The sequence below is a fragment of the Alexandromys fortis genome, unplaced genomic scaffold (assembly GCF_014885135.2).
Source record: "Alexandromys fortis isolate MF-2015 unplaced genomic scaffold, M_Fortis_MF-2015_v1.1 scaffold_161, whole genome shotgun sequence".
Classification (NCBI taxonomy): domain Eukaryota; kingdom Metazoa; phylum Chordata; class Mammalia; order Rodentia; family Cricetidae; genus Alexandromys; species Alexandromys fortis.
The window spans coordinates 3,410,905-3,419,076 of NW_026068073.1; the positions used below are offsets into that span (position 1 = coordinate 3,410,905).

Consider the following 8,172-nt stretch of genomic DNA (forward strand, 5'->3'; position numbering starts at 1 on the left):
TCTCATTAAAACTAATGAAAAGAAAGCTTGTCTAATGAGACCAATTATCCATTTGGAGAAAAAAATGCCCAAATTGTCTTGAAAAAAGAAAGAAAAATACAGAGCCAAACAAATCCTTGCTATTTGTATGCAAAACAGTAAAATTGCAAATAAAAAATAAATTAAGAACATTGTAAAAGTGCCAAGTCCAGTGCCTTCAAGTTGGTCCCTGAATGGCCTTACTCTGTTTAATTTCATCCTCTTTAGTCTTTCTACTTCACATGAATGATGCAGGGGCTCTTGATTGACAGTATATGAAAGGAGGCCTTTGCTGACCCATGCGTGTGTCCCTAGGTCCTTGCTTTACTAGTGGCACCACAGGCAAATTAGTCTGTGACCAAGTTCATGCATTTGAAAATACACACAACCATAATTAATGCTAGTAGTTTTTATGGGGCAGAGGCTAGTGATGGGGTCTTCATTTGTAGACTAAGCTAACCTCTAACTCCTGGCAGAGCTCTTACCTCAGCCTCCCAAGTGCTAAAATTACAAGTGTGGGCCACATTCCTACTCCAAATAATTGACATTACATATACAGTATGGAAACCATTTGTCCAAATGCAAGGCTTGTGCTATAAATTAAACCTGCTTTGGGCCAACAGTCTGACATAGAATCCTTCAGGGCACACCAAATCAATGAGACTTCATTGTGGAAATGTTTTGAATGATCATAGCAATACCGTACTACATGAAACCTTTTTGCTAAAAGCTTTTTGAGCCCATTGGTAGTTATTTCCAAGTACTGACATGCCTTTAACATGTTGCTTAAGAAATATGTCCCAGGGTACAGGATGCCTATGTTGTGTCCAGTCAGTGTCAAACATGCAGTGAACTGTGGGAGACAAAGAGGGAATGGGATGAACTCTGAAGGACAAAGAGAATAATAGTGAACAAAATCCAAAGCCCTAGACTTGGAAAGAGCAGAGTAAGAAAACAGTGCAGATAACACTGCTGCAACAAAACATAAACACTTTAGAACCTGAATAGAAAACAAGTGAAAATCACAGTGCATGTTAACAGTGAAGAATGAATGGTGAGGGATCTGGGCACATATACCTGAAAAGGCTTATTCAAATGAAAGTGGATTTTTAAAAAAGGTTTTTAGAGACAGGGATTTTTTTTGGGGGGGGGGGTCAGCCCTGGATCTCCTAAAACTAGCTCTGTACACCAGGGTTGCCTTGCTAAGATCTGCCTGCCTTTGCCTCCCAGGTGGTGAGATTGAAGGCTAACACCTGCACTGCCTCACGGAAGTGGAAGTTATTAAAGTGTGAACTTAACTGATGGAACATGCCAAGTCGTCTGATAAACACACACTTGGAGATCTAAAAGACTAAGGGAAGCTATTAAAATACAGAAAGCATATGAGAAATTCTGAACAACATATCAATATATGTAAAATATAGCTTTGCTGTTTGGACAAGTTTTTCAAAACCTGAGCAGAGTTTCTTACATATAGAGTCACATTAAAACTTCAAAAATGATGAAAATTACATTGTATCTACAGGATGTAGGGCTGGGAAGGTGGCAAAAAGAAATCTGTGAAACAGCCCAAGAAGCAGGCCAAGGAAATAGACAAGGAAGATAAAGCTATCAAGCAGAAACAAAAAGAGGAGCAGAAGAAGCTCGAGGAGCTAAAAGCCAAGGCCGCGGGGAAGGGACCCCTGGCCACAGGTGGAGTTAAAAAATCTGGCAAATGGGCAAAAACTGGGAACTTGGGGGTGAGGTGGCATGGGGCTAAAAGAAAATGGGGTGAGAAACGTGAGAAGGAGAGGATGGGGGGACCTTGGGGGAATGGGATGGTTGGGATAAAGGAAGGGTGTGTACGGGAGCAGAGAAATATATATACTAAGTAAGGGAGCCATCTTAGGGTTGGCAAGAGACTTGACTCTAGAGGAGCTCGCAGGTGTCCAGGGAGATGTCCGCAGCTAGTACCTTGGGCAACTGTGGAGAGGGAACCTGAAATGACCCTATCCTACAGCCATACTGATGAATATCTTGCATATCACCTTAGAACCTTCATCAGGCGATGGATCGAGATAGAGACAGAGACCCAAACTGGAGCACTGGACTGAGCTCAAGATCCAAATGAGGAGCAGAAGGATGGAGAACATGAGCAAGGAAGTCAGGACCACGAGGGGTGCACCCCACCCACTGTGACAGTGGAACTGATCTATTGGGAGCTCACCAAGGCCAGATGGACTGGGACTCAATAAACATGGGATGAAACCGGACTTTCTGAACATGGTGGAAAATGAAGGTTGATAAGCCAAGGATAATGGCACTACGTTTTGATCCTAATACATGAACTGGATTTGTGGGAGCCTAGCCTGTTTGGATGCTCACCTTTCTGGACCTGGATTGAAGTGGAAGGACCTTGGACTTCTCCCAGGGCAGGGAATCTGGACTGCTCTTCATTCTCGAGAGGGAGGGGGAGAGGGGGAGGGAAGTGGGGGGAGGGGCTATGTGTGGGAGGAGGGGGAAGGAAAAGGAAAACGGGGAGGAGGCGGGAATATTTTTTCAACAACTAAAAAAATAAAAATAAAAAAATTACCTTATAGCAGCAAAAAAAAAAAAAGAAAGAAAGAAAGAAAGAAAGAAAGAAAGAAAGAAAGAAATCTGGCAAAAAGTAAGCTGTTCCTCATATCTGAGATGATGGTGACCCTCTTCCATTCCTATTTAAACATCTGGATTCCCGGCCATAACATCAGTGCCACCTACAGTTAGAATGAAGTGTTATCGTGGAGCCTGTTGTACATTGTAATAAACTTTTGTAAAAAAAAATAATAAAATTAATAATACAATGAAAAAAATAAATTGTATCTACAAACTCCAGAAGATGAACCCTTCCACATTCATAGCAAATTGGCTGACAATGGCAAATAATGTTCCGAGGAGATAGAAAATATTTGTAAAATGTTGAAGTGTTGTTAGTCCAGAAATTTATGCTGAGCAGATTATCTCTCCAAAGTGAGGAAAAACAAATTGGCTGACAATGACAAATAATGTTTTGAGGAGCTAGAAAATATTTGTAAAATGTTGAAATGTTATAAACCCAAGAAATTTATGCTAAACAAAATGTCTCTCAAGAGTGGGGAAAAATATATTCCCTAATAAGTAAAATCCAGGCTTATTAGCCCCCAAACTCTCTAAAGTCTAGGATAGCTAATATGACTTAGGCTGAAAGGCACACTATATTTTAGAACCAGTATTTTATGGATTAGGGTGAATCATTTCAGAGATTATGTATATGTATGCATACATGTATTTTCATATATTTTATTCTTTAAGGATGCAAAGCAGACATGTTGCATCATAGGATTTAAATATGCTCTACAGGTGTGTAACAGCAGTAGGGCAGAAATGAGTCAATGATTATACTCATGGTTGTAAAAAATCATCTCTAGACAGAGTGTGAAACTGTGAACGTGTGAGGTAGTCACCAGAGTAAATAATAAATCAAAGAGAAATGCACACAAGAAAATTTCCAATAAAAGTGAAAACCAAAACAGAAAGAGAAACATTAATGCAAATTGGACAGTAAAGAAACAGAGGATGATAGAATCAGTGGAAGAACTGAAAAGTAAATAATCAAATGGCAGAGATAAAAAAGCTGTATCACCAAATAAAGCAGATAAATATTAATATAAGCTATCAGTTAAAATAAGAGGTGCTCATACAACCAAGACCATATATAAGACATGTTTTTGAAAATATGAAGTTAAAAAAGTTTGTATAAAAGCCTGCCTTGCAAAATTAATAAAAACAAAAGAACATTCTAAGATGTGGAATTTTATAGAAGATAAAAAAGATTTTTATAATATACATCTATATCTACATACATGCACATGACAACAATTAGTAAAAAGAGTACATGAATTTGAAAGAGAACAAAGAGGTATACATGGGAGGATTCGGAGGGAGGAAAGGAAATGGGAAACAATGGCATTACTCTATAATCTCAAAAAGAAAAGAAAGGCATTTGTAATGTGAAAGAAGAATGCTTGAGCACATTTTCTGTAAGATTGTGCATTAAACAAAAATATGCTTGTAATACTTTGAAATCAAAGAAAACAGAGGGAAGCATTCTATAACTTGGGATTAAGAGTTCCTTCATATGCTGACCAGTTCCATGTCAACTTGACATAAGCTATAGTCATCTGAGTGTAGGACAACTCAACTGAGAAATGCTTATAGAAGATAGGGCTGCAGGCAAGTACGTGGGGGTATTTGCTTAATTAGAGCTCCAGGGGGGTGCTTAGAGCCCATTGTGAGTGGGGCCATCCTTGAGCTGGAGGTCCTGGTTCCATGAAAAGAGCAGGCTGAGCAAACCACAATGAACAAGCCAGTAAGACGCACACCTCAATGGCCTCTGCATCAGCTCTTGCCTACAGATTCCTGCCGTGTTTGAATTTTTGCGCTGATTTCCTTCAAATATGGACTACAATACGAAAGTATAAGCCAAATGAACCCTTGCTTCCCCTGTTTGCCTTCAGCCATGGTGATTCATCGTAACAATAGGAACCCTTACTAGGACACTTCATAAAAGGGCACCTAAGGGAAAGTCAATTGCAATAGATGGCTATTAACACAGAGACGCTCAGCTGGGACAAATTCAGAGAAAGGAAGTTATGGAGTACTCAACCCAAATTGGGCAAACATATTTTATCCCCTCTCCTAATTGCTCAGACAACATCAAGGCATAAGGAATAAAAATGACAGAGGCAGATGAATTAGAGGACATAATGATTTCTGGAAACAACAGAGTAAATGAACAAATGAATTTACAGGGATCTGAGCATGGAATTGGTGAAGCATGCAATTCAGGCAGTATGTTTTTAACATTTCATAGATGGTATAGAAGGTCTTTAACATATCAGCTGGGAGAAAGAGCTTTGCTTAATAACATGTTTTGACATGGGAGAAATCCCCTTAACCAGGTGTAGTTGAACAATACAATTTTGACTGGATAGGGTAGCATGTCAGCAAACAAAGTTGGATGTGGAGGGAAATGAGTGATGGGGGAGAGGAAAGATATAGGAGGAGTTGGGTAAGTAAAATAGTCAAAAATTGTTTGTAATCATCAGAGAATTAATCAAAATATTATTTAAGAGACCTTGTAAATATTATTTCAAAACAAAATTTGTCTTATTTTTGAAAAAACGCTAAGAAAGTGAATCTATAAAACAGGAATGTAAAAAAAATCATTTTCCATGTTGTTTTTAAAAATACCACAAATATGTAGCAGACTCTTAAAATCACCATTGGAAATGATAGTATTGTGTGTGTGTAGTGTAGTGTAGTGGTACAACACTGGTTGAGCACATGGAGAGTCAAGGTTCCGTTCTTAGTACTGTGTTCCCAGGCAGCTGTGGTTGCATGGAACTGTAATCTCAGCATTTGAAAGGTGGAACGGGAGAATTGGAAGTTCAAAATAATTTTCATATATNNNGCGAAAGAGAGAGAGAGAGAGAATGAATTAGAAAATTTTCAGGTCTCAGGAGATAGCAGCATGACTCTATGTGTGATTAAAACCTTTCGGATTCAGTTTGTGCTATTTAATTTAGTTTACTTTTTACATTACAGCTCCACTTTGGGCATTTTAAAAGTACAAAAAGATGTTGGCAATCTATTTATTAACCATCTTTTCAGGAGAGATATTCTTTGTCAAAAAGTCCAAAATTCTACATAATGTTTTAATATTTGCTTGGTGGTTTTTAAAAAATAATTCATTTAATATCCTCCATGACATTTTGAAGTAGGGATTCTTAGCTCCAGTGGAGACATATGGAAATCCCATGGTTTGCCCCTAATTTCACAGCTGACAAGAACTGTGTCTTATCCCAAATTTGTGCTAGTGTTGGCTGCAGCATTAGCCGACGGCTGACCGAAAGGAAGCTCATCTGAAATGCTCTATTTTTGAGTAGGGTTATTCTCTATTTTCTCATATTTTTTTCTCTACATCACTCTCTTTTTCCAGAAGCAAATTAGTTCAATTTATTTAACCTGCCCACTTGACTGAAAATTTAACATTGTCTAAGTCAGTAAACCATTTAGAATCTATGTTCATTTCTGCATGCTTGCAATTAGCTTAATGCTGTCCCAACATATCGTCTCTATAATAACTATAATGAGTAGTTACAAACAAGCTTTAAACTTTTTAGTTTTATTTTGTTTATTTTCAGTGACAGATACCCATTCAAAGTTTCTCTGTCCATGTCTGTGTTATCAGAGTGCAGCCTTCGGCAACTCCTGAAGAACAAGTATGTTAATGAAGACATCACAGTACAGGAACAATGTTAAATAGAATTGGAAGATCATTTCTAAAATATTCCCATTTCCCACTTGCCAGTCTTTTCTTCTTTTTTCCCCCATAAACTCAAAAGTCAAAACTTTCATGTAGCCGTTCCTTCCAAAGAGTCAAAGAGAGCATGCAATGATGCCCCTACACACTGATAAACTGACATATTAGTCACTGCCGCACCCTGGATGCCCAGACTGGCGGGAGGTGCCAGGATTGAGACACAGAGGCTTCTTTTCAGGTGGAAGAATGGCAACCTTTATTTTGCCCTGAGCTAAAAGCCTTTTATACCTCTACTGCTTCTGTGGAAAAACACCTGCCAGAAAGAACACAAACATCCTTGTCAATTACAGACCACCAGGAAGTTCCCCTCTCCATCAGGGGGAATGAGGGCAGCTAGATCACAACAAGTCATACATACAACAATGTGTGAAATCACAGACATTTTATATTCAAATGCATCTAAGTAGAAAGACCATGATGATCAAATAATGTGTTGTTGGAATATACTTTGTGAAGTAGAAATGATTGCTCAGTTTCTGTAATGCTCAATATTTCACAACACATGTAGAATAGTCAATATGGATTCAAGCATAGTGTATCTAGGTCCCATTTAATGTCTGGGATCATGAAAACTCTCAGCCTACAGTCTGCTCTTTGCTTCTTGACTTTTTCTATTAGTTGGGAGTAATAAACAAATACGAAATGTCTGCTTTGGAGAAAGACTAATATTCCATGAATTTGTGGCAAGGAAATGGATGAATTCATGCTGTTGCTCAAAAGCAAACATGTCCCTCAAGGCTGGCTGACTATCCTGTGCAATATGTTGGTCATGATATCAACTTAAGCATTGACCTACAGTGGACAATAACAAACCACACATAAAGTCAACACCCAAACTCAGCCAAATATCCCTCCAGGGTATTTGTCCTTCCAGACTGTATTTGACATTTCATTTTATTTGTTTTATATGGATTTTGTTTCATTTCAGAGTGATTGGTGTTGCCACTCCCATTTAGCTTTTCCTTAGAGATACAGATTGAAGTTATTCTTGGTGGAAGATCTTGTTGAAAGTCACTTTCAGCCATTCTTAAAATGAATTTCTCGTACAGTTTCCCTATGTTTCCATTCACATTTTGAATTTTTTTTCTGTTCATTTGTTTTGTTTTGTTTTAAAGTTGTGAATGTTATGGTTTCTCTTATTTTTAAGTGTGGCCTCATTGGAATTATCTGAGAACTAAGTTCCTTTGCTGTACTTTAGTACTTCAACTCTCAAGCGTGAGAGGAACCGTTAAATCCAAGTAACATGTAAGTCTCTATTTATTTCAAGACTCTTTTATTTCCATTTATTAATATATCTCAAGCTCACATCCACTATGCTCTGCATACTTGTGTCTCTGAAAATAAGACTGCCCACTAAACAACTGTACAGTAATATGCTGGTTTCTTAGTCATTCACTGCAAAAAGCAATCAGATTTAAAATTTCTTTGAAAGAAAATGATTGCACACGTTTTTGGTTACAATTGCATAAAAATGTAATTGGGTAATAAAACCTGTTCTTACTGGACTCTGAAGTTCTCTAAGTATGCAGCAAATAAAAACAAGCACCACAGTTATGGTAGATATAAAACCTAACTACAAGGATGTAGGTGACATCTAAGGTTACCCTGGACACTAGTAATCTATCTGGGATATTTGGTAGAGAATGACGCATGAAAGTGGAATATTCTGAATGCCCTGTCAGACTCCTGTCTGTGCTGATTGAGAACTGGCTACATAAGCATCTTTTAGCCAATGAAGAATGCAGGGATTGGCAAGAAAGCATCTTGACTAA

General features: G+C 38.1%; 1 pseudogene; it reads left to right on the forward strand.

The window, feature by feature from the left end:
- The first annotated feature begins 1,544 nt into the window (after positions 1-1,544).
- LOC126488115 (translation machinery-associated protein 7-like) lies at positions 1,545-5,923 on the forward strand (annotated as a pseudogene).
- Positions 5,924-8,172: the final 2,249 nt, after the last annotated feature.